General features: G+C 52.2%; 1 protein-coding gene across 3 annotated transcripts in view; it reads left to right on the forward strand.

Annotated features, from left to right (window-relative positions):
• The first annotated feature begins 7004 nt into the window (after window positions 1-7004).
• The window catches only part of ARAP1 (ArfGAP with RhoGAP domain, ankyrin repeat and PH domain 1), a 223884-nt gene continuing 205979 nt past the window's right edge, over window positions 7005-24909 (forward strand). The window contains exon 1 of one of the 3 annotated variants that reach the window (XM_074954487.1): window positions 7005-7025. The gene's annotated coding sequence lies outside the window, so the exon portion shown is untranslated. Of the gene's footprint in view, window positions 7026-19720; window positions 19838-24909 lie in introns of those variants that run through there. The other 2 variants (XM_074954505.1, XM_074954496.1) reach the window with 2 other exon arrangements.

The following is a 24909-nucleotide window of genomic DNA, read 5'->3' on the forward strand; positions in this document are numbered from 1 at the left end:
GCATTCTGTGGCTAGTGCTGAAATGAATGGGCTAATGCAGTAACTCCTCCGTCTCCGCTGCTGTGAGGCCATCACATCTGTTCACTTCAGCATCCAGGAAACGTGCCAATTAGAAGAGCCGTGTTGTCTCTTTTGAAGGCTCTCCCTAAAGGCTGGAAGCTGCTCTGTCTGCTCTCACCTCTCCAGGCTGCTTGCTGGCTCCCAATTGATGCTAGGAGGAAACGGGAGATGGGAGACTCGCTGCTCCTTTCTTAGCTCCCAAGCGCTGGCCGGTAGAACCCGTCTTTCCTCAGCCCAGCCAGGGTTGCTGCCCTAGGTGAGCTCCAGGAGGCAGCCGGTGAAATCCAGTTAGTGGATAAACCTTCCTCCACTCTCCCTGGGGCAGGGAAGAGCAGCCCTAGGAGCTGGCTACAGCGCGTGAGAGCCGAGAGGGGCTGAGGTTCAATAGGCTGTGTGTCCATTAGAGCTGAAGCTGGACGGGGAAGTAAAGAAGGAGCAAATAGAAGTTGTGCAGGAAAACGGGGAGCTTACCAACCCAGCCCGGCATGGTTTGAAATCCCATCAATAGCACCCCGTGTGCTCAAATGAGGTTCCCAGTGTGGACCAGGGTCCCCTTAGTGGGCTGGTTGATGGGATTTTAGGCCCTTAGCAAGGGTGCTGGCCAAGCCTCACCTGGGATAGCGAGTTCAGTTCTGGGCACCGGGTTCGAGGAAGAGGAATTGGAAGTGGAACGGGGGCAGAGAAGAGCCAGGAGGATGATCAGGGGGGCATGCAGGCCTGGCTTAGGAGAGGAGACTGGAAAAGCCTGGCTGGCTGAGCCTGGCCCTACAGAGGCTGAGAGGGGATTTGATGGCTCCACCCGGGAGGGAGAACGATTGAAGCCAAAGGACGGTGCTGTCACAGGAACAACCGGGGATGAACAGGGTGTTAGGGAAGGGAGAAGGCGGCTTCTAGCCAGCTGAGGGAGGTTCAGGAACAGCTGCCCAACAGAAGCGGGGGGCTCGGGGGCTGATTAATTTTGACTGGATTATAGGACAGAGGTACCTGTGAAAGCAGGGCCTGACCTCTGTCCCAGCAGAGCCCTTCCAGTCCTGTGAGCTTGTAGAGACAGTTATTTAGTGTATAAGCCTTAATCCTGCTAGGGGGTGACTTCACGGCACAGTTCACGTGTGCTCATAACTGGGTTTAAGCCTTCCCCTACCATCCACAGACGCGCATCTCTGAGCGGAGAGCGGGGGGTGTGTGAAGCCCTGACCCATGGAGGAGCGGGGAGTCCGGGTGCTGCTTTCACTCAGGCTGGAACTCGCCCGCTTTGCAGGAAGGATGCAGGCAAAATCATTTGAGTGCCGACAGCCCTCTGATGCTGTCCCACAGTTCCCTCCCCAAGGAGAGACGGGTTCCCCAACCGCCTGGGAAAGAATCTCCGCACCATGGGCCATGTAGTGAAGACACAGTCAGGTGAGTAGCAGGGTTTTGATGGGGATGGGGTAGATGGGGATGCTCACACCTTGGCTAGGCTATGCTGGGAACTTAGGCCAAGGGTATCTCTCCTGACCATAGATCTGAGTTCCCTGGACCAACAGAGGGTAGTGACAGACACACCCACACCCACACCCCCTGTGTGTTACAGCATTATGCAATGGGGTAGCCCTTTCCCAGAATCCCTTCATGCTCTAGTGCAGACCCTACTTTCTCACCACCGATCTGAACAGGTGCAATTCTGGGCACCCACCCTGGAACAACACCCTACCACTGTGGATGTGCGTGCATGAATCACTAGCTGCCGCCTACAAGGTATAGGCATGAATGTGGACTTCCCTGTTGACTCTTAATTACTTTACCTGAACCTCTTCGTTCTAGTAGGGGACTATTTCCCCTCTGTCCCAGAAGAATTGCTTCCCTAGGTACGTTCGTGTAGTGGTGTAGTGTGCAGGTTGGTTTCAAATGTCCCAAATAATGAGGCTTCTATTCTTTCCCTTGAGATACTATTCCCCACTCAGTTAGATCTCCCTGATAGCCCCATTGCCTTCTGCTCATTGTGCCATGCTTCATGCCTCCTCTGCCTTCTGAGCGTTCACACCCTCCTAGGAGTAGAGTCCCCTCTTTCCTCTTTGCTATGACGTAGCCCCTCTGTAACTATATCGTTCTTGTTTTCAGACCTTTCCCTATCAACGGAGAAGTGGCTCTGACACCAGCAAAGAACGAGACATTATCCAGCAGGCCCTAGAGAGGTTCGGAATGGGGGTAGGAAGCAAGAGCCTGAGATGTAGCATCTGGAGGACTTTCAGGAGATGCAATGGGATGACTGGAGTAAAGCGTTTTGATACAGTGACTCTCGGAGCGCAGCCTGGCTTGGCCGTGAGCCCTGGGGGTGGAAAAGTCATTGAAGCAGCCCCAAGGGTATTGAGAAATTTTGGGGTGCTGAGTTACAGGGAAGGTTTCTGGTGCCCTTAGAGAAATTGGCAGACCAAAGCTCTGTCCTGTCTGGATTTCAATGTCTAGGGGATGGTGCTGTTGTTGTTTTTCTTTGGAATTTTATTCCACACACTGAAATATCTCACGGTTAGGATGAAATTAAGCTATCTGTTCCACCTGCTTATAACCCACTGGGTCTCCCTGTCCCCTGCTATGCTATTATCCACCACCCCCAACATGTTGCCCCTTCAAGCCTCATCCCTCCAGGGATGTTCTCCCATGAGCCCTGTTCCCCTTGGGTCACTCATCCAAATGGAAACTGGACACTCTTTTCCCCATCTAGTTTAGTGCCATGCACCGAGGCAAGCTCATCCACCATGTTGAACCATGACCAGGTACTGGCTGTTCTCCCTGTAAGTATCCATATTTCATTAGTAGCTACCGTATGGATATCACCTGTAACACACAGGAAGATGGGGCCTGAACTCCTCCGCTTCGATCCAAGTGGGGCCTCCTGACAAAGAGGTTTGAGAGGCACTGGACTCGCCCTATCTCCTCAGCCAGGTCTGTACATCGTCCTCTGGGGCAGCTGGACTCGTGGCTCTGGAATCTCATAGGGCTGCAGGGGGTTCCCCGGTCCTAGAGCAGTTATAGGGAAAGGCTCTCTAGTCCCTACAATTTTTGGACATTGACACCATGTCATGGACTCCAGAAAGGGAGGGAGACCTTCACCCCAAAGACAAGGCAAGATTGCTGTTGAGATCACAACCTGAGCCCATGGCGCCTCTGAGCCCCGTGAGGGCTGGGGGTTAAGTGGTAGTTGTTCCTAGTAAGTTAAAATCATGGATGAATTGCTAAGGAGCGGCACAAAAGAATAGCATAAGCATGTAGTGAAGAAATGAGGGATACCTAGCACGGGACAGAAAAGGCAATAAGAGGTTTTTTAAAATACATTGGGAGCACAAGGAAGATGAAGGAAAGTGCAGGTCCTCTACTTAGCGTGGGTCCAGACCTGGCCGGTGCTGAGTCCCCCATGAGATGCTCTCCTCTCGACTCCACTGCCTCTGTGGACACTGCCCCAAGTCTCTTGGCCCATTCATGCCACGCTGTGCGCGCCTAATGTCCTCGTGGAGTTGGTAGGCTGTGCGCTCAGAAGAACTGGGCCGAGTCCCTACCGGAAGTGGGAGGGGCAGGGATTGGAGCTCGCAAACTCAACAGGCCCTTTTTCTTCTCTTCTTAGACCAGTAGGGCAGATGTGGCGAGCCAGGCCTCTTGCAGCCCATGCCGGTGAGACCCACAGCCCTGAGAAGCGTGGGGAGCTGGATGAGACTGCCAGCCCCTAGTGGGCCTGGAGAGCCGGCCACCCCGCAAGCCAGACCGACTGCCCCAAGGGGCCTGGGGAACCAGCCCTCCATGACTTTACCACCTTGGGCACCAAAGGGCATAGATCAGAAATGGGGGAGTGGCTCCTGGTGCTGGGAGAAGAAAATGATCTCGTATCAAGGCAGCCTGGCCTCAGAGGTGGTATTCTCTGCTCCCCAAATCTGATCCCACTCCAGCTTCTGCTTCCCACTGACCCTCTCCATTCTCCCTGCTAGGCCTGGCCCCACTTGCTGGCCAGTTCCTGCCAGACTGATCATCCCACACCGAAACCTAGCTGCCCACTTCCACCCTCCAACCCAATGCCCCAAGCGCCCCTGATGGTCATGCCTTGGTTCAGGGGACGGCACCCATCAAGCCATCCCTCTCCCCTTGAGCCTCCCCGCTCTGCCCCCACCTTCCCCACCCAGAACCTGCCTGCTGCATCCCCTGCTCCCCACCAACCTACCAGGTGCCTTGGCCCTGTTCCACGGCCAGCAACACCTGCCAAACCCACCCTCCACGCCCACCCGTGTTCCCAATACCGAAACCTCCTCCTTCTCCCCATAGAGACACAGAGTAAATCCGGCTGGACCCGCTTGGCGGCTTTCTGGAGAGGGATTGCGGCAGCCCCGGGAGAAGGGAACGCAGCAGGTGTCTTGCGTTGGTGTGCAAAGGTAACCACAGCAGCGGCCGCCTCCAGCAAGCGGGTCGCTCCGTCCACCCACTGGTGCAGGGCAAAGCCGATGCCAGCGATGGTCAGAGGCTGCATTAGCCACCAGAGGGCTCCCAGGAGTCTCAAACATAAGCGGTTGTTCATCTAGAAATATTAATTAGTTTTGCTGTTTTTCATGAGGGCAGGCAAGCTGGTTGGCTCCGGGGCGCAGTGCTGGGCTACAGCGAGGCCTTCACCCGGCTTTGGAGCCCCCAGAGGTTGTTACCAGCTAATGGCTGTTGGGTGACCATCGGGGAAATGAGTTGGCACTGGTCTCTGTCCAGTTCCCAGCAGTCCCTAGCATAGAGCCCCAGGCCCCCTTGTGACTAACTGGGCCCCATGCTGGGGGTCCCAGGCAGGAGCCTGAAGGCAGGAGATAAATAAGCGACCCTGAGCCTGAGAGGTGGCCTCTCCGGATCAGGTACATGGCAGGCTGGCACGAGGAAACTGTCTCCTGTGGGAGCGATGATAGCCTCTGGGGCTGTCCATCCAGCACCTGCAGCACTCCCTCAGTTACCCCACAGGGCTGCGTTCATGAGCTTGGTACAAGCTGCTCTGTGGCAGGGGTTTGTCTCTCGTTGTGGTCGGGGGGTTGCTGCCTCAGTTTCCCTCTCGCTGGTTGGGTAGCATAGCTGTCCACCTCAGCCAAAAGTTCCGCCCCTTCAGGGGTAACACCAATCCAAACTGTCGCCTAGTTTTTTCCCTGGGTCAGTCTTCTCCCCTAGCGGGAGTATAACAGCCTCTGCCCCCCCGGCGACGGGGGGTGCGTGTGCCCGTTAATCATCTTCCCCCTCTGGAGTAGAGCAGCAACGCCCCCTGCTGGCCCTTCAGAGTCAAGTGGGAGCTCACGCCCTCCCTCTGCTCCAGCCTGGGAGCCCTATGTCATGAAGCAGGCCTCAGGCCCCCCGCCCCACCACGCTCACTCCCTGCTTCTCTTCCCTCACCACCTCCGCTCTGCCCACTCCCTGGTTCCCCCTCTTGGGGCTTGGCTCTGTCTGGCTCCCTTGCCAAGCCCTGCCCTGGCCTTAGCTCCAGCCACTTTCCTCTTCTGGCTCTGTAGAGGGACCCACAGCAGGGCTTCCGTGGCCTCTCCCTGCTCTGAAAGAAGGAGCTACCTTTTATCCCCTTTGGCCCCAGCACAGATCTGCTCCCCCAGTGTCCCTCTTCTCCTCACACGGCTCATTTCTCCTCCCAGCTTCTCTGGGCCTCTGAGGGGATGTCTACAATGCAGTGTGTCCTCAGCGTTCAAACTCAGGCTCAGGCCTAACCCCCCTTCCATCTACACACACATCACACTAACCCAGGGTTCCAGCACCCCACAGGGATGGAGGGTCCGAGCCTAAGTCCAGCCGGGTCCTGGGCTTCAGGCCCTATTGCTTTGCTGTGTAGACGCAGCCACCCTGGACTCGTGCTCTGGGAGTCCGCCAAACTTTCATTGTCTCTTGGACAGCCAAGTTTTTCCACGTGGCACCATGAAGAAAGGGTTTGAGCGGCCACACTCGGGGTGGGCGCTAGGAAGTCTGGGGTATGGGGGGGTTGGACTCGGGCCTGCATAATGCAGTGTAGACGCTGGAGCCCTAGGTTGGGTTCAACAAGCCCTAATCTGGGGTTCCATACAAGTGTAGATCGTCAAGCCCTAGGTTAACAAACCTGGGGTCTGCTAACTCCACTTCTCCTAACCCTGGACTTATATTGGCCTGAGCCAATAACCCCATCCAGCAGGCGTCTCTGAATCTCTGTGGGAGCTACTGTCCAAGGCATCATCAAGGGGCCAGGGCCATGGACCTCTCAACCTAGGTCAGGCTCTGCAGCCTTCTGGGAGAGGGCCACTACCCTTTCCCCACTTGGCCAGCGCTCTGCCCTTCCTAGGGAAGCCATGCTGCCCAGTGGTGGGAACTTCTGGCTGTAGGGATGGGCCTGAGGGGAGGCAGAGGTGTGGGGCTGGGGATGTGAGGGAGGAGAGGCCTGCGTGGGGGTGTGTGTGTGTGTCTGGAGCTGAGAGATGGTGAGGATCTGGAGCTGCATGGAGGCTTGGGGGTGATGTCAGGGGGGAAGGGGACTGGAGCTGTGTATGAGGCCAGGGAGTTGTGAAGGCTGGAGCTGGGGGGTGGGGGGGACTGGAAGCTATGTAAGGGGAGGGGGACGTGGGCAGGTATGTGTGGGAGGCTGGAGGGCGCGTGGGGGGCACAGCTGGGGGAGGTGGGACACTGGAGCTGGGCGGGAGGGGCTGGGATATGTTCCCCCCCCCCCCCCGTAAAGCACTTTGAAAAGCCTGATCGCCCTCTGTATATACCCCGGCCCAAGAACAGCCAGGGAGCCTGGGGCGAGAACTCCCTGCTTCCGCAGCCCACCCCCACCTCGGGAGGAGCCGCCGGGGCAGCATACCCTCACCAGCCCGCATCTGAAGAATAAAAGGGAATTCCCAAACAGCAGCTTTAAGGGCCAGTTGAAGGTTCCGGTTTCTAGCTGGGCTGTTTGCTTCCTGCACCCTTTCAACGCTGCGGCCTCACACCCTGGAGACCCAGGAACGGCTCAGGTAATGTCTCCACAGCAGAACCCTTCACAGGCTCCTGGGGCCTTGTTCGGAGTGTCTGTAATTTGTTACATCGGAGGCGCCCGTTTGCTGAGCCGCAATGCCTGCAATTTTAAGAGCTTATGCAGTGCCATGCCCAGCGCCACTGAATGGGTGCCGAATACCTGTTCGTTTATACGTGGAAAATGCTAGCGCGTGACTTATGAGGAGAGGCTGAGGGAACTGGGATTGTTTAGTCTGCGGAAGAGAAGAATGAGGGGGGATTTGATAGCTGCTTTCAACTACCTGAAAGGGGGTTCCGAAAAGGATGGCTCTAGACTGTTCTCAGTGGTAGCAGATGACAGAACGAGGAGTAATGGTCTCAAGTTGCAGTGGGGGAGGTTTAGGTTGGATATGAGGAAAAACTTTTTCACTAGGAGGGTGGTGAAACACTGGAATGCGTTACCTAGGGAGGTGGTGGAATCTCCTTCCTTAGAGGTTTTTAAGGTCAGGCTTGATGAAGCCCTGGCTGGGATGATTTAGTTGGGGATTGGTCCTGCTTTGAGCAGGGGATTGGACTAGATGACTTCCTGAGGTCCCTTCCAACCCTGATATTCTATGATTTGTCCAGTTTGCACTGGAAATAAATTGGTACACCCTCCCTCTGAGCGTGAATGCTGCTCCAACAAACCCCTGTCCAGAGAAGGGTGGGCTGGAGCACTGGAGTGGGACCAATACTTTATTTCTGGCTCTGCCATTGGCCTGTTGGGTGGCCTTGGGCAAGTCACTTCACCTTTCTGTGCCTCATTTTCCCTAGCTATACAATTGGAACAATGATACTTTCCTTCCTTGTACAGCACTTTGAACTCTATGGATGAAAAATGCTATATAAGAGCTAGGTGTTGTTATTTCCCATAATGCATTGGTTGGAGGGCTTCTGTGTGTGGACGTGTGGCACACGTCTACACTAGTCTGGATGCACACACTGTTTCAAGTAACTGAATCATTATAACACTCAGTCTACCCCATGAGCTGGGGGCATGATTCCCCTGCTTGCGTGCACAGATCTGTGGTGGTGTGAGTATAAATATAAGTGTAGTCATGGCAGCATTGTTGGAGGCATGGCTGAACTGTGCCAGGTTCAAACCCGCCTGAAACCAGTGGGTACATACCTGGCACTGCTCAGCCATGTCTCTGCTGCTGCTGTTTATACTCGTGCTAGCTCAAGGAAAGCTAGCACAAGTTCGTGTGCTGGAGCAGGGGAAACACATGCCTCACTCATAAATGTAGCCTTACTTGCCTGGTACTTTTCTCTATACGTGAGCTGGATAGATTTCAACCTGTATCCCCAATCAGGCAAAAAAATCCAGAGTCAGGCCTAAAAGAAACCATGAGATTTTTAAAAAGTAATAAAGTTGGGGTTGTTTTATTTGAGCACTGGCTTCTGAGCCTTTAGGTCGGGCTGGGGTCACATTTCCAAGCTTTTCTCCACAACCATGAGGGCTAGACCTTTTTGAAAAGAAAGCTAAGATTCTAATGTAATCACATGAATCTAGGACCCAGGGTTTTCAGAAAGATTGTCAGAGTTGCCAACCCCGCAGTGCCCCCTTGGGTTAGCGAATTCCAGGCTGCAGCTCCTAGCAGGCCATATTCCCAGGGGAAAGAAATAACATGGCGTGTAAACTCAACCAGACAAAAAGCAAATAAAAGGGATGAATCCCCTCCCCCACAACTCTGCAGGGGAAAAAAAGGCAGCGAATATGGGTGGAGTGCCTGGAAAGGAGAGAGAAAGAAGAGCACTGACAATCATGCTGACCAGAGTTGTCGCATTGTTTCCTTGTACTTCCCCTGCGTCACTCTGACTGTCTCCGTCTGTTTGTCTCTTGTCTTGTACTTGGATTGTAAGCTCCTTGGGGGCAGGGACTGTCCCATGACAATGGCCCATGATGGAGACTCCTAAACGGTATGGAAGGGTGGCCATGGGCGCATCCCCAGAACACAGGACATCTCCACCTGCATGGCCCCGTCCCTGCCGGTGTGATGCATGGAAGGACCCCCATTTAGAGAGGGCGCCATTCCATCCCCGCTGGCGTGGCCTTGGGGGCGGGGACGCTTGCTCCTCAAAACGGGGGCCTTGGGAGGATGAATCTGGACAGAACCAGGCCCGGTTTTATATCCGGCCGGACAGAGGGGGGCAAGCCTTGCAGAACCAGGCCTGCCCGGCTTAAAACTGGACAGATGGGCTCGTGACACGACGTCCTACTGTCCAAGCAACGCAAGGAGAGACCGGCGTGAGCGATGGGGTGAAGGACAGGGCCAGTGCCACGGGGGAAGAAAGCGGGCACGAGGAAAGGGGGCCGGAGGCGCGCAGCGTGGCGGGCAGGAGGCGTGCAGTCGCGGGCGACGGAGAGGAGGGGAAAGCGGGCACCGAGGCGGCGAATTCGAGGGACGGAGGAAGGGAGCATCGCAGAGAGCAGGTGAGCGGGGCAGGTTTGGGAAAGGGGAAGTCCCAGACCCAGGAGCCCAAAGCCAGGGGCCAGGTGGAGGAACTGCGGGGCTAAGGTCCCTTTTGCTACAGCAGCTCCCAAGGGGAGGGGAAGGGCCGCCGGTGCGCGTATGCAAATGTGTTGATTTATTTAATTCTGGGAAGGGCTTTCCCCTCCCCCTCCTCCCCCTCCCCCGCCGGGGTGCCCTGCGCCGAGCCTCCCTCAGTGAGGGGGCGGCAGCCTGCAGAGGAAGAGGAAGGTCAGTTTCTCCTTTCACTCCCCTGCGCTCTGCTTTTCTCCCCCCCGCCCCCCACTTTCCCCGACACCTCCTCTCTGGCCCTGGAGGCAGCATGTGCATTGCGGGGGGGCCGGTTCTCAGGATGGGGGGGGGGACAGGCCGGGGGATGACTCTGCAAAGACAACACTTGTTTGTAGAGCCCAGACAGTGGCTTTGCAGTGGGTTGAATAAATCCCCGCCCCGCCCCGCCAGCCCATCCAAGCCGCTTTGCCCAGGACCCCTTCTGCCCCCTCCCCACGTGCCCTGGCGCGGGGGGGGGAGGGCCCGTCTCGGCCAAGCTCTGCTCAAACTTTGTTTCAGAAACGTACAAGTCTCCCGGGCGGGCTACAGAGGAGAACACGGTAAAGCGCAGCCATGGAGGCTGCCGAAACAGAAGCAGCAGACTTTGGGTGTGACAGACCCAAGGACAAAGCCTGCATTAATTTTTTTTCATGACAGCCAGCCCCCTTCGCCGCCCCCCCTTCTTGTCAATTTCTTTCTCTTCCGGCCACATGTTGCAACAGGGCTTTACAAATCTCGTTTTGGGCGAGGGGTTTGGTTGCTCGGCGGTTTGGACGTGGAAAGGCGCGGGCTGCAGGCGGGGTTTGTGCCCAGCGCCTGATCTCGGTTCCGGACTAAGCCCCGGGAACCGGCGGGAGGCCCTCCGGGTTACCCTGTGGAACGCAGAAGGGAATCTGGCCCCAGCCTATGATGGTTAATTCCATTTTCTGGGCTCACAAATACAAGCAAGTCCTGCCCGGCAACCAGCATTGCCTTCCAAGGGTTAAGAAAGGACATAAGCTGGCCTGCAAATTCAGCTCTCTCTGCCTGCTTGTAGAGACCCCCAACCCTCACCGCCCCAGCATCTGAGTGCCTCCCAAGTATTTCAGAATAGAAATAAACACAGCTGCACTCCCTCTTCCTTCCCAGTCAGCAAGGGCTTTTTTACCCCCCGCTAACCTGTATAGTTTGTGAATTTGTGTAAGGGCAGGTGTTGCCTGTGAATTTACGGAGGGAATGCTAAGGCAAGGGGATGAGCTTTGCAGTCCGTTATAAAAACGGGGAGGCTGTTTATAGAGGGGTCCTTCTTGGCTCCTGTGGCTGTGAGTTCCACAGTTTGGGTCCGGCTCGGGTGAAGGTGCCATGCCCTGCTCTCATGGGCCTGCCCTCACTGGTTTCTACGTTCTGGGGGACTGTAGCTGTCGTGGGAGGGCACCGTTGCAGAGGGAGAGCTGATCTCCGCTGGCCAGGGCTTTGAATGGGAAGGAGTCTTGTAGTGAGTGGGGAGCCCATGTGGAGCGGTGAGGTTTATTTGCTCAGGGGTGTTATGATCAGAGCTACTCGCATTCTTTAGCAGATGGGGTGCCGTGTTCTGTGTCATCTGGGGCTTTCTTAGGGTATTAATTCATCCTAGGTAAAGAGGTCTAGGTACAGACTGTCCTAAACTGGATCCACATGGGCACAGAGCCCCATTGGAATGAGTGCAAGGTGGCTCTGCCACCATGAATCCGACGACAGGATCGGGGCTTGAGGGTGGGTTGGGTCTGGGTTCTGTTCTGCTCTGTGTAGGATAGACTCATAGACTTTAAGGCCAGAAGGGACCATCATGGTCCCCTAGTCTGACCTCCTGCGCATTGCAGGCCACAGAACCTCACCCACCCACTCCTGTTCTTTTCCTGTGCTGAGCACCTTGGATTTGGAGGGGGTTTGGGCAAATGCTTTGGATCTGTCTCCAGAAATAGAGGCTCTGACCCTGCAATGAGCAGCGTGCACATGGAACCCCTTAACCTATCCGGAACCCCACTGAAGCCGCTGCAGAATTGGGGCATCTCCTGTATCTTGCACAAACTGTGCCTGGTGAATTAATAGATAATCTCATGGAATAGAATTCACTCATCAAATAATGTCCCTTGACCAGCATAACGTTCCCAGTTCTGAGGGACAGTGGTGACAGACACAGTTTTCAATTACCAAAAAAAAAAAAAATTACATTAAAAAGAAAACATAGTTTAATTCCTGAAGGCGGATCTCTTTATTCCCATTTTACAGATGGGGAAACTGAAGCACAGGGCAGTAAGGTGACTTGCCCATGGTCCTACAACAGGCTAGTGGCAGAGTTAGGAATAGAATCCAGGTTGCTTGAGTTTCAGTCCAGTGCTTGATCCACTAGGCCACGCTACTCTGAAGCAAAGCTAAACTGCAGCCCCTGTAATGAGCAACATGTGGCCCGGTCCCCCTGCATGGAGCCCCAAAAGGGTCTGCCCGCACAGAATTGGGGCCTAGCTCTGGCTATTAATTTTTACTGAGATAAATAATGTAGATGTATAATATACAAAAATAGGCCCCCTATCCACTGTTCTAGGTGCTTTTACCACAATTAAAAACAGAACCAAATTCAACCGAAGACCGGCAGCTACTCCACAATCACAGCCAAGTGAAAATCAAGCCTAGCAAACGCTCCTCTTTCCTGCTCAAGCATCAGCTCCTCTCTCCCCAAGGGCCTGGGTAAATAGATACGACTGGCAGCCTTGCAGGTGCCTGGCAGGTCAACGCATTGGGGCTATTTCCGAGCAAGTAGAGGGAGTAGGTTCCAAAGCTGCAGGCGTCTCACGGAGAACACCCTGCTGGGGTTCGCAAAGTCCTTTGTCTTGCTGCAAACCCTGGGAGATTTTTATGTATGGTTGTGTGGAGGTGGTGATTGGGGGGTGTTTATAATCAGAAACGCTGCACTGGGTGAGCAGAGAGGACGATGGAGCAGCTTGACTGTCAAGTGTGAGCTGCACGCACCAGAAATGCCGATCGAGGCATGCTGCATGCAATGGAAAGACATCAGCTGGCTATAGCTGACGTGTGTAGGTGCGCAGCTCCAGTGAACCGCTTTTCCCCAGCAGAAGTGAAACTTGCCTTCGCAAGGCCCTGTGGAGCGAGATCTCAGCTGCGTTGTGGGTGTTTTACTCCTCAATGTGCAATGTGTTTATTACATAATGTGGTGTAATGTGTTTATTACACGTGTGACTGGTCATCTGGTGTGTATCCACCACTGATCCTTGCAAGGGTTTAATCTTTTGTTTGTTTGTTGGTAGCAAAGAGCGAGGGGAAGTATGTCATGATTAGTATTGCTAAGAATCCAGAATGGCGTAATCTCCTTTAAATAGGAGTAACTGGTGGGTTTCCTTATGGGAAGTTATGTCTTCGGGGTAATGTGAATGGTAGAAATGGAAGCCCTGTCTGTCGACGGTCCCAAACTGGCTCTGCAGGGCAGTAAGGATCAATGGAGCCTTGTCCGGTGCATTGCCACTACAACCACCTTTGGAAAGTCCCTCGTTTGCACCTTTCAAACCTAGGAGCAGTTGGCCTTTGAGAGAAGGAGGGGCAAATCCTCTAGCAAGGTGGGAGGCGTGGGATCTAATGGCAAGGCACGCTCTGGGGTCCTTAGCGTGATCCCCCTGGGTGCTTTATGGCAAAGTCATTGCCAGGCTGTTTGCAGGGAGCACCGTGGTGCACATTACATTCAATTTCAAGTATTGCATATTAATGCTGGGTTGTCTCTGGGGAGCTGAGCTTCCTTCTGGAAACAGTAAGACTAGGCTGAAGTATCCCTGGAATGTTGTTTTGCAGGCAGAGAGGTCACACGAGGGCAGTGGGTCTGGAGACGTCTTTGAGAGCAATGGCTTAAGGTGGGTTTGTTTTGGGGGGAGGCTTGTTTCTGTTTAGGGCCTCCAGATCCTGTACATTGGAGAGCGGGTTGGGCCAGCACCTCCTTTGCTGGAATTGCAGAGCCCTTCGAATGGTCCTGCTGCATTTACCCCGTCCTGGGGGCTGCCTGCGTTTGACATCATCAGCTGTTTGGACCTGCCTTTTTTGGCAGGCCTGTTGGATTCTCCTTCTTGTTTCCTGGAGACACTATAGGAGGAATTCTGGCTTCATGGAAGTCCATGGCAAAATGCCTGTTGACTGCAGTGGGGCCAAGATTTCAACCTATGTATTTTGTGTAGTTTTTATCACAAGTAGATGTGACCTGATAAGGTTTTCCCATCCGTGAGCCTCTGATCCCAGGACTCCTTCATTTATAAATTGCATAGTTAGTGTGGGTGGTTGCTAGGGTGACCACTGGTCCAGAATTGGGTGGGACAGTCCCAAAATACAGAGTTCAAGTCCCAGTACTGGGCTGAATGACTCCTGGGCAACATTTGTACTGGATTCCCTGTGACACCGCTCTGTGCCTGCTCGAGGCTTGGGGCAGCACCAGCCTCTGTCCAGTGGGGAGGAGAGGGGGGGGGCTGAGCAAGGGGGCCTTAGCCCCCCTCTTGCCACAAGGTCCTGCCTCTGCTCCTCCCATATAAAATGCTGGGGTCTAAATTAGCTGTTACCACTCAAGAGAGAGATCTTGGAGTCACTGTGGAGAGTTCTCTGAAAACATCCACTCAATGTGCAGCAGCAGCCAAAGAAGCTGCCTGGATGTTGGGAACCATTAAGAAAGGGATCGATGATAAGACAGAAAATATCCTATTGTCTCTATATAAATCCATGGTACGCCCACACCTTGAATACTGTGTGCAGATGTGGTTGCCCCATCTCAAAAAAGATATATTGGAATTGGAAAAGGTTCGGAAAAGGGCAACAAAAATGATGAGTTTCAGAGTAACAGCCGTGTTAGTCTGTATTCGCAAAAAGAAAAGGAGTACTTGTGGCACCTTAGAAACTAACCAATTTATTTGAGCATAAGCTTCCGATGCATCCGATGAAGTGACCTGTAGCTCATGAAGGCTTATGCTCAAATAAATTGGTTAGTCTCTAAGGTGCCACAAGTACTCCTTTTCTTTTTGAAAAATGATGAGGGGTATGGAACGGCTGCCACAGGAGGAGAGATGAAGAAGACTGGGACTTTTCAGCTTGGAAAAGGGACGGGTAAGGGGGGATATGATAGAGGTCTCTATTATCATGAAGGGTGTGGAGAAAGTAAATCAGGAAGTGTCATTTACTCCTTCTCATAATGCAAGAACCAGGGGTCACCAACAGAAATGAAGAGGCAGCAGGTTTAAAACAAACCAAAGGAAGTATCTCTTCACGCAGCTCACAGTCGATCTGCGGAACTCCTTGCCAGAGGATATTGTGAAGGCCAAGACTATAACAAGGTTCAAAAAAGAACTAGATAAGTTCATGGAGGATAGGTCCATCAGTGGCTATTAACCAGGATGGGCAGGGATGGTGTCCCTAGCCTCTGTTTGCCAGAAGCTGGGAATGGGCGACGGGATGGATCACTTGATGATTCCCTGTTCTGTTCATTCCCTCTGGGGCACCTGGCATTGGCCACTGTCGGAAGACAGGATACTGGGCTAGAGGGACCTTTGGTCTGACCCAGTCTGGCCGCTCTTATGTTATGTTCTCCTCTTTTTTTTTTCCCCCCGATTCACTCCCTGGCCAGGCCAGAAGCAAGAACTGGGTCATGGTAAGAGCCACCCAGGGAGTCTGGCCTGCTGTGGGAAGCCCCCAGACCCTCCACCTGCCCTGGGAGGGGTACCACGGTGCCCAAGAGCAGCTTCTGTCCCTGCCCCCTGGTCATGCCACCCGGCAGGTGGCGGATCCGGGGCTCCCCACAGCGTCTCTGGCTCCCTGGGCGGCTCTTACCATGGCCTGGCTCCAGCTTGGTCAGGGGGCGGGGCCCCAGGGGAAGAGGAGGAGCAGGGGGCGGGGCCACAGAGAGGGCGGGGCTCCTGCACGTGTCCTGCTTTTGCCTTTGAAAAGCTGGTTGCATGGGTTTCGATGCCCTCCTTCCTTGCTGCAGATGTGCCTAGAGGTGCACTTTGGCTAGCAGCTCTGCAGGGGTACTAACCATTGCAGAAGAACCTGTCTCACTAAGGTGGACTAGGGAGGTGAATGCTGCAGAGAGCCTAGAGGAAGAGCAGTGAACTCGACCGAGCGTTGCAGGCTGCGATGTGGAGCTTTGACCATGTCATTCCCCCAGGTGAACAAAGCTTGCGTTCCGATCCTCCCCCTGACGCTTCTGGAGTCGGTTTGCTCCACTCGCTCGTTAACACCCCCTCAGCTGCTCCTAGCACTGCACGGGCAGCAGGGTGTGCAGACGCACACGTGCCTCTCTTAGGAACGCTGATGTGGGGAAACTGCGAGGAAACCAGTTTGTCCAGGAAAGTGTTCCCTGTAGACATGGTGTTGCCTGTATTTCTCCTTCCCTCTTTCCATATTATTTATTGGATCTAATGATGATACTCTACCCAAGGTACTGGTGTCATTCATCCCTGGAGTAGCCTGGTGCTTTGGTATCTGTGTTCTCCATCATGGTACAGAAGAGAAAACTCATTTGTAGTGAGGCTTCTGGACGCAGAACCTTCGGTTCTCTCTGGCTCCCAGACAGTGTGAACACACCCTGTGGTGACTTGCCTCCTGAAGACCTGGCCTGGAGTATGTAGCTCTCTATAGTGAAGGGTGCTTGCCTGAAACTGGATCCTTTGATCTGAAGAGTTGTCAGCTCCTTTTGGCTCATCAGCGTCTGTTCTTACTAGAAGAGAGTCCGCTGGCTGGGGTGGGGTTTGGTCCAGAGAAGAGGGAGGTGTTGCTCTTTGCCTGGGGGAAGCTAGCCCCTGTTCCTGATTGCTCCTGGCCTCCTAGGAGGCAGCGGCGTTGTTTGCACCTGGTGCAGAGAGTGTCTGTTTCTCTTAGCTGCGGCACCCTGCCACCGTGGTTACTGTCTCTGCCACCGCCCACTGGGTCACGGTAAAGTGACCTACATGGAGTTGCCCTGGAACAGCTCTTGGGAGCTAAATGCAACCTGCCATGCACTTAGCAGGGCTGGCAGCAACGGATGTTACCTCCATGCTCCAGAATGCAATGACTGACTTCCAGCTTACCTGTGAGTGCCGTGGTTTTGGAGTACTAGACTTCTGAGAGAGGCATGGCCTGCCAGATCAGCTGGTGCATTCCATCGACCAATCCCTTAATTCTAAACATCTGTGGACCCAGACACCCTCAGCAAGGGAGTCTTTGGAATTTGTTTCCCCATTTGATCTGACATTTACTGTCCTTTAGCGCTTGGTGTGAAGTCCGCCTGGTGCCCCAGGGTTTCTTCTGAGGGGAGTGATAAGGTCTAGGGATATCGGGGTTCCATTTATCCTAATGATATCCTGCAGCAGTGAGTTCCACAGGTGAATTATGTTTTGTGTAAATTACAAGGGAAATGGATTACATCAGTAATGTCTGATCTGCAGGGTGAAGTCTATTGAGCTGGTTTAACAGGCTCGGTTTATTTATAAAATCACTTGTCTCTGTGTCCAAAGAGAGTTGAGGTGGAAATACTTTTGTAAATAATCATGTCTATAGAGATGTTGTAAGTAGAGAATTGACTCCAGAGGCAGCCTATCCTAGATACGTACATGGTCCCCATCACTGTAGTATCTGAGCACCTCACAGTCTCTAATGTATGTACAGTATCCTCACACCCCCCTCAGAGTCAGGGCAGTGCTGTTATCCCCATTGTACAGATGGGGACCTGAGGCATAGAGAGGCTAAGGGAGTTGCCCTGGGTCACACACAGGAAATCAGTAGCAGAGCAGGGAATTTAACCCAGAACTTTCAAGTCCTAGGCTAGAGCCCTAACTGCCGGTTCATTTTTCCTCCAAGGATCAGGATTCATTGAGGGGGATAAGCCCGTCAGCCAGGATGCACACAGGGCCAAAGTGATGTGGAAGTAGATTTGTTTTCTAGCTGCAAGTCACTCAGTGCTTTCTGATGCATTTGAGAAACCAAAGCAGGCTGCTGCAGCTCCACGTGGTCTGTAAACGCTGTTGCTGCTGGTACTCGGGTAGCATTGGTTGCTCTTGATAACATACACGTGCCCGGGCTAGGACTGAGAGCTGCTTGAATCTGAAGGAAAGAGGCCAACGGCAAGCTGGGACTGGCCCTCCCTCCCTCCCCCACCAGCTTATCTTGCTTTTCCTCTCTCCTCCTTGTAATGTGATTGTCTGTTGTCTTATGAATCAGGATGAATCAGAGTCTGGTTCCCTGGCCAGAACCGGAGGAGGATGGAATAGAGCACGTTTCCCACCCCCCTTTTGTGCCAGAGGTTCCTCGCAGCCTTTTGCTATAAAACCTGCACTTTTGTTGCTTAATCATCTGGATCGGACATGTTGGTCCTGTGGAACGAATGTGAAGTGATACGATTGTCGTGCTGGCGTTCGTTTTTCTATTCTTCCCCTGGTTACAGCTGTATGATTCCAGTGGATTTCAGTGGGGACTGAGGGAAGGATTTTGACCCATCTGATTTAGGAAACAGGGAGCCGCTGCTTTCATCGGAGTACACAGGAATTTTGGCACCAGCTGCCATGGGAGTATGATTTCACCCTAAGGAATTCAGCGATGAACACCGCCTCCCAAATCAGGATGCCTGTCTACCGCCGTGGTTTTTGCACCTTCTTCTGAAGCACCTGGTGCCAACCACAGTCCAGAGACAGGAGACTGGGTTAGATGGGCCAGTTGTTCTGATTCAGTCTGGCACTGCCAATGCGTCTGTGGAAATTCACAGTGCAGATTTAAACCAAGAAAAATCTCTGGGCTAACACAAACCTGTTCTAAACTCGGGCAGCAAACCATAAAGAAGGAGCTGCAGCCGAGTTCAGACATCTGACGCTCCAGATTTGCTCCCCGGGGTCACCAAAAATATCGGTGCCCCCAGGGGACCATGCAGGGCTCCAAAGTAACCGAGCCTTCTGCAGGTGGCCGCCCTTTTAATCACTTGTAGCTCAGGGAAATCGTTTGACCTTTTCGTTGGCATTTAAAACTGCTGCATGCACCAGAAAAATGCCCGGCGTGTAGCTAAAATAGCAGCTCCTGCCTTTCCCGAGGGCTGCGGGATCATGCACGTGCCAGGGTATCCTTTGTCGTCCAGCATTGCCGCTCGGCGAAGCTGCTCGGCTGAGATTGTTAAATGCCATTCAGGTTGCTTAGTGTGAAGGAGGTTCCAAGACTTAGGAGTTACTGAGGAGCGGGGCTTTGCTGACTCATTGTATCCTGCTGTTGCATTGCTCTGTGGCTGATCCCTTGATGATGGAAGGTTTCTCCAGTTACTCTGATGCTGAATGCTAAAATGAGCTCCCGCCAAAGCCCTGGGAGGGCGTTGCCCAGGCATAGTTGCTGGAAGCAGTTTCCATCTTCGAAGAAGGTGCCAGGGAAACCATTGACCCGACTTAGTGACGCTTCAAATGGTCTAAAGTGCAAGAAGTGTTCCTGCCACTCCAGCACTCAGGTGAGCCATGCCGTGCCATGGCACCGGTGCCCGGTCTGTTGCACACACAATTGAACTGTTTGCGTGATGAAGCAGTTGGCACTGTGAGGCTTGCTTTGAGATGATGGAGGGTGTGACGCTAGCAGGCCAGATGCCCGCTCTTGCCCAGGCTGCAGGCATTTGCTAAGGACTGACAGACTCCTAGCTGGAGACCAGACCAGTTCGCCTGTAAGGTAGTTTTGCCGAGGATAGGCACTAGTCCTATAAGAATGCATTTAGGACGTTGCAGCTACACGCATTAATCTCACTTGCAATGTCGGCATTCCAGGCTATGCGAAATACCTACGTTTTGCTTTATGACTTTGAAAATGTTTACTTTGAACTTGTGAATTCAGGCAGGGGAATTGTTTATCTCCCCACCCCCACTGACTATCAAAATCAGATGGGCCATCGAGGAACATTGCAACACAAAGGGTTGTTTAATGGCTCTCTGGCACCTGGGAAATGCTACGTGCCAGGAAGCTTGTCCTGTGGGCTTGGAAGCGAATGAAGGAAATAAAACAAAGCCCCATGGAAATGTTCCATCTCTTTTGGCTGTTTGAACTCGAACAGGGCTGAAACTGAAGCCAGAGATCTCCAGGGGCTGCCTCCTGGGTCTGCCCTGAGAGATGCTTTGAACTGACGAATCACTTCAACTCTGTCACTCTTAGGAGTTGGATGGTAACTTATTAGTATGGAAACGTGTGCTTGCTTTAACCTGTAAATAATACTCTAAACCTTTAGATAGTTTATTACAGGATTGGCTACAGGCATTGTCTAGGGTACCAGTTGATCTGGGGTAAGTGACTGGTCTCCTGGGACTGGAAGCAACCTGAAGGTGGTGTGATTTTTGGTGTATGTGACCATTTATCATTAAGTCCAATTTGTCTGGGTGCCAAGAGAGACTGGAGAGTCTAAGGCAGGGGTGGGCAAACTTTTTGGCCCAAGGGCCACATCGGGGAATAGAAATTGTATGGAGGGCCATGAATGCTCACAAAATTGGGGTGGGGTGGCAGGCTCTGGGATGGGGCTGGGGATGAGGAGTTTGGGGTGTAGGAGGGTGTTCTGGACTGGGATCGAGGGGTTTAGAGAGCGGGAGGGGGATCAGGGCTGGGGCAGGGGGCTGGGTGTGGGGAGAGGCTCAGGGGTGTGGCCCCCGACTGAAGGCCCCCGGAGTGGGACCAAGCCGTCTCGTGCAGCCCCAGACCCAGCGCCCCGGCTGGAGTGGGGCCGAGCCGCTTGGTGCGGCTCAGGGGCCGGCTTAAAACAGCTTGCGGGCCGGATCTGGCCCACGGGCCGTAGTTTGCCCTCCCCTGGTCTAAGGGGACTGTCTGTGACTCCATGGTAAGCCTGGTAGAGTGACTCAGGAGTTCACATTTGTTACTGGCTTGGTGAAATCTAATTACAGAACACAGGGCCGCTTAGGGGTGTCTGCCCTGAGGTCGGCACTCCCGGTTGCGAGCTGCTCCAGAGAGCGTGACAGAAGGGAACAGAGAAGGAATAAGGGTTGCTGTTGGGGCAAGTGATGCTGTTTTGTACCAGTGGCTGCTAATCTCCTCGTATGGAGGAAGGGAACATTTCTGGGTATAGGGAAAGGCCCTCTGAAACAAGCCCATCATTATCTGGCTCTGTTAGACACACTCTGCAGCAGGAAGCCGGAGAGTTGGTGATATTGAAATAGAACTGGCTGTGAGTCAAGCAGTTATGAAAAGCTGCTAGAACATCAGAGCCTGGCTTATTTATAGCAAATGAGGAGTTTCCTCTCCCCTGTAAGCAGCTTGTTTGCAGCAACAGTATAAGAAACCCACAGACTGGTATCAGGAAGGGGCGGGGGGGGGTCTGGTCTGTAGAAGGTTTCTTCAGGAGAGGACACAAGACTGGAGTCCCCGCCTGGAGTCCAAGCCTGCACATAGTGTGCACACTATGAATAATCCCTATTGTTTATAGAGATCGCCGGCCATTCTCTGACATCGGCTGTAATTGTGAGTTAATTTATGTTCACGTTTGTCCGGTGGCGGGGGGAGAACAGCCCACATCAATGCAACATGTGGGGTAAAGGAAGCCGCCGCGTTAGACAGCTGCTAGGTTGAGCTGTATGCGGACGTGATCTAACCCTGGGCTAGGAGTGTGTTTGTCATTATCGTCCTATGTCTTGTTGTCCCTAGGTTAAATTCTGCTCTAGGGCACGCCAGTGTAAATCAGGAGTAACTCCAGGGATGTCAAGGAAATGATTCCTATTTACAATGGTGGAAAAGCACAATTTGGCCTACTGGGCCTGATTCTGAGCTCACTTGCATTGCATTTACACTGGTGTAACTCTGTTGACCAGGGTGGAGTTATTCCTGATTGATGCTGGGGGGCATGAGATTAAAATCAGGCCTGGAGACTGCAATAATCTATTGATGCCTTGTGAAAAATTTGAACAACAGAGCAATGTCTGACTTGCCACTGGTGAGCGTGGCAACATCTGCTTGGTATATGCAGCTCTGCTGTTACTCTTGACAAACTGTGCAAAAGGCATGTCCCCGTTTTCTAAGGCTCTGGGCGAATAAAGCCTCACGTCAATACATTCAGCGTTATACTTGCTGTAGAAAGGACATTCCAGCTTTACAACTGCCGTATTCCAATAATCTCAGGCAGCAGGGAATTCCACCGGTGACTCCTATTTTGTGTAAATTACAAGGGCGATTCTTTCTTTTACATTCGTCATTTGAATCTAATATTTTAGGTCTCTCATATACAAACATGCATATCTCCCTCTTATTATTCAACATGATTTGTTATAGCATAAGTACTTAGCCCGAAAACACTTTTGGGAGCAATCCTGCTGTGACACACGTGAGTCCTGGGGGTTCAAAGGCTCCTATTGTTCAATGTGCCAGCTGAGCATGGACTCTGGGAACAAAAAGAGTTAAGTAGCTTTCTTGGGGAATATTCAGGGGGAGGGGAATGCAAATTTCCCACCTCTGGTTATGCGAGAACCCAGCTTCTTGAAGCCATGCCCTCCGGAGGGAGTCATTGGCTACTGGTCACTTGTGACATGAGGCCAAGATCAAAGGCCCAAGCTGTATAAAAGACTGAGCTATTCTTGAGTGTTCTGAATCTGAGACAGTTATGAACTTGTAACCATAGGAAAAGCCCAGTTGTGGGTTTCGAAGGACTGACCCCTGCCAAAGCTCGAGGTTGGAGTTGGCGTGAACTTGGTAAGGTTGTTAGCAGGCATTTAGGTTCTTTTATTGTTTTTAATATGTTTTCTTTGTAATGCTTTCACCTTAAGAATAAAGGTGCTTGATTAGAAGGAGCTGCGTGGGAACTTGTGACTGCTGCTGGCAATTACACAGCTCCTAGCCTCTGGAGAGAAAGCAAAGTGCAGATGCTGGCAATCTGGCTTACTGGGGCTTTCACAACATAAGCAGGGAATTGTGCAACTTGGAAAAAACCCAGTTAGGAGGGAGAGAGATTCAAGTCTCTGCCCAAGAGAGGGAATGGCTGGGAGCCAGAAGCCTACGAGTGGGTGTCCTTGGTGGACCACAGCATGGGAACACAGGTGCAGTTGCCCTGAACCGTGACTTGTGCATTGGCCGAAAACTTGACTAGATGAAAGGATGTTGCAGAGGAAACAAACATAGGATGGAGTTTTCACACTTTCTCTTTATTTAAAACTGCTTGAAAGTTCTGAATGTGAATGGTGGCTGTCATAAATGTAAAGAAAAGGGTAGCATAAAATCCCTTCTTGGCAGCTGTACTGAATCTCTTTAACTGTAAGGGGTTAAGTAGCGCAAATCACCTAGTTGGCACCTGACCAGAAGGACCAATGAGGAAAGAAGATACTTTCAAATCTGGGGGGCGGGGGGAGAATTTGTTTGTGGCTCTCTTTGTTTGTTTCCTCTCCAGACAGGGAGAGAGAGACCAGGCAGGTATAACATCTCCTGAAAACATACCTGGAATGATCTATCTAAAATTACAGAAATTGTAAGGTTTCAGAGTAGCAGCCGTGTTAGTCTGTATTCGCAAAAAGAAAAGGAGTACTTGTGGCACCTTAAAGACTAACAAATTTATTTGAGCATAAGCTTTTGTGAGCTATAGCTCACTTCATCAGATGCATTGTAAGAAAGGCAAGGAAATGCGTTAGGTTATCTTTTGTTTTGGCTTGTGAATTTTCCTATGCTACAAAGGTAGTTTTATTCTTGTTTTTGTAACTGTGAAGCTGAGTCCAGAGGGGAGTCCTCTGTGTTTTAAATCTTTTTATTACCCTGTAAAGTTACCTTCCATCCTGATTTTGCAGGTGTGTGATTCCTTTACTTTTTTCTTTATTACAAAGTTCTTCTTTTAAGAATCTGATTGATTTTAGTGTCCTAAAGATAAAGAGTCTGGTCTGTACTCACATTGCTAAGGCAATTAGTTGGTATATTATTCTCAAGCCTCCCCAGGAACGGGGGGTGAAGGAGCTTGGGGAGGATATTTTGAGGGGACAGGGATTCCAAGTGACCCTCCCCTGAATTTTTGTTTAAATCACTTGGTGGTGGCAGCAATACAGTCCGAGAACAGGAATTTGTGCCTTGCAGAAGTTTTTAACCTAAGGTGGTAGAATATAAGCTTAGGGGGTCTTTCATGCGGGTCCCCATATCTGTACCCCAGAGTTCAGAGTGTGTGTGTGGGGGGGAACCCTGACAGTGGCCATTCCTTGCCTTGTATTCAAGGGATAAAGGGATGGAATCAGAATTGCCCTGTTGCCCCTCCATGCCAGCTGAGTCTCTGTGCTAGGTGCAGGCTGGAATCTGATCCAAGGCTTATCAGCTGTGTTCAGTGATGGGCTCCCTTAACACTAGACAGAAAGGATAGTCTTTGGATTAAGGTACTAGACTGGAATTCAGCTCCTGGCTCTACCACAGACTCTGCTGTGCCCATGGGCCAGTCACTTAACCTCTCTGTGCCTCAGTTCCCCATCTGTACAATGGGTATAATAATTGATAGGTTGTCAGGCCAGTGAGGTCTACTGGGGTCATCCAGCCGGATTGCCTGCTCAGACACGGGCTGTAGAATTTGACCAACTAATAGCCCATGTCTTGTGGTTGAATCATGGAAATGTGGGGCTGGAAGGGACCTCAAGAGGTCATATAGTCCATCTTCCCACGTTGAAGCAGGACCAAGTGAACCTAGACCCGCCCTGACAGGGGTTTGTCCAACCCCTTTCTTGAAAATCTCCAATGACGGGGATTCCACAACCTCCCTTGGCAGCCTATTGCAGAGTTTAGCAGCCTTTAGAGTTAGAAAGTTTTTCCCAATATCTAACCAAAACCTCCCTTTGCTGCACACGAAGCCCATTGCTTCTTGCCCTTTAGCGAGAGGGTGTTTAGAAAGACATCCAGCCTGGATTTAAAAAGCTTCAAGCCATGAAGAATCCACCCCATCCCACATTGTTCCAATGATTATATCCTGTTACAAATGTGCGCCTTATTCTAGCCAGAATGTAACTAGCTTCAGCGGCCAGCCCTCGGATCTTGTTGTGCCTTTATTCTGTTCGCTTCAAGAGCTGGAGCTGTGCAGAAAAAGGACGTTATGTTTCATGGAGGATTTGGATAGTTTGACAGTTTGGTTTTGTTCTGACTTGGAATGAAACACCCAAATTTTGAAATTCCCTGTGAGAGGGAATTCCTGGGGTCGGTGCTCCTAGGCAGTCTGCCTGCCTGGCTGCCCTGAAGTGGCGGACACTGGAACCCCTGGAATCTTCTCCTTTTAGACTGTGATGAACTCACCTCTTAACTTCTCTTGGAGAAGCTAAATAGATGGAGCTTCTTAAGACTTTCACTGTAGGGCAGGTTTTCCATGCCTGGAATCATACTGGTAGCTCTTTTCCCAAATTCCTTTCCC

This window comes from Natator depressus, chromosome 1 (assembly GCF_965152275.1).
Source record: "Natator depressus isolate rNatDep1 chromosome 1, rNatDep2.hap1, whole genome shotgun sequence".
In the NCBI taxonomy this organism is placed as follows: Eukaryota; Metazoa; Chordata; order Testudines; family Cheloniidae; genus Natator; species Natator depressus.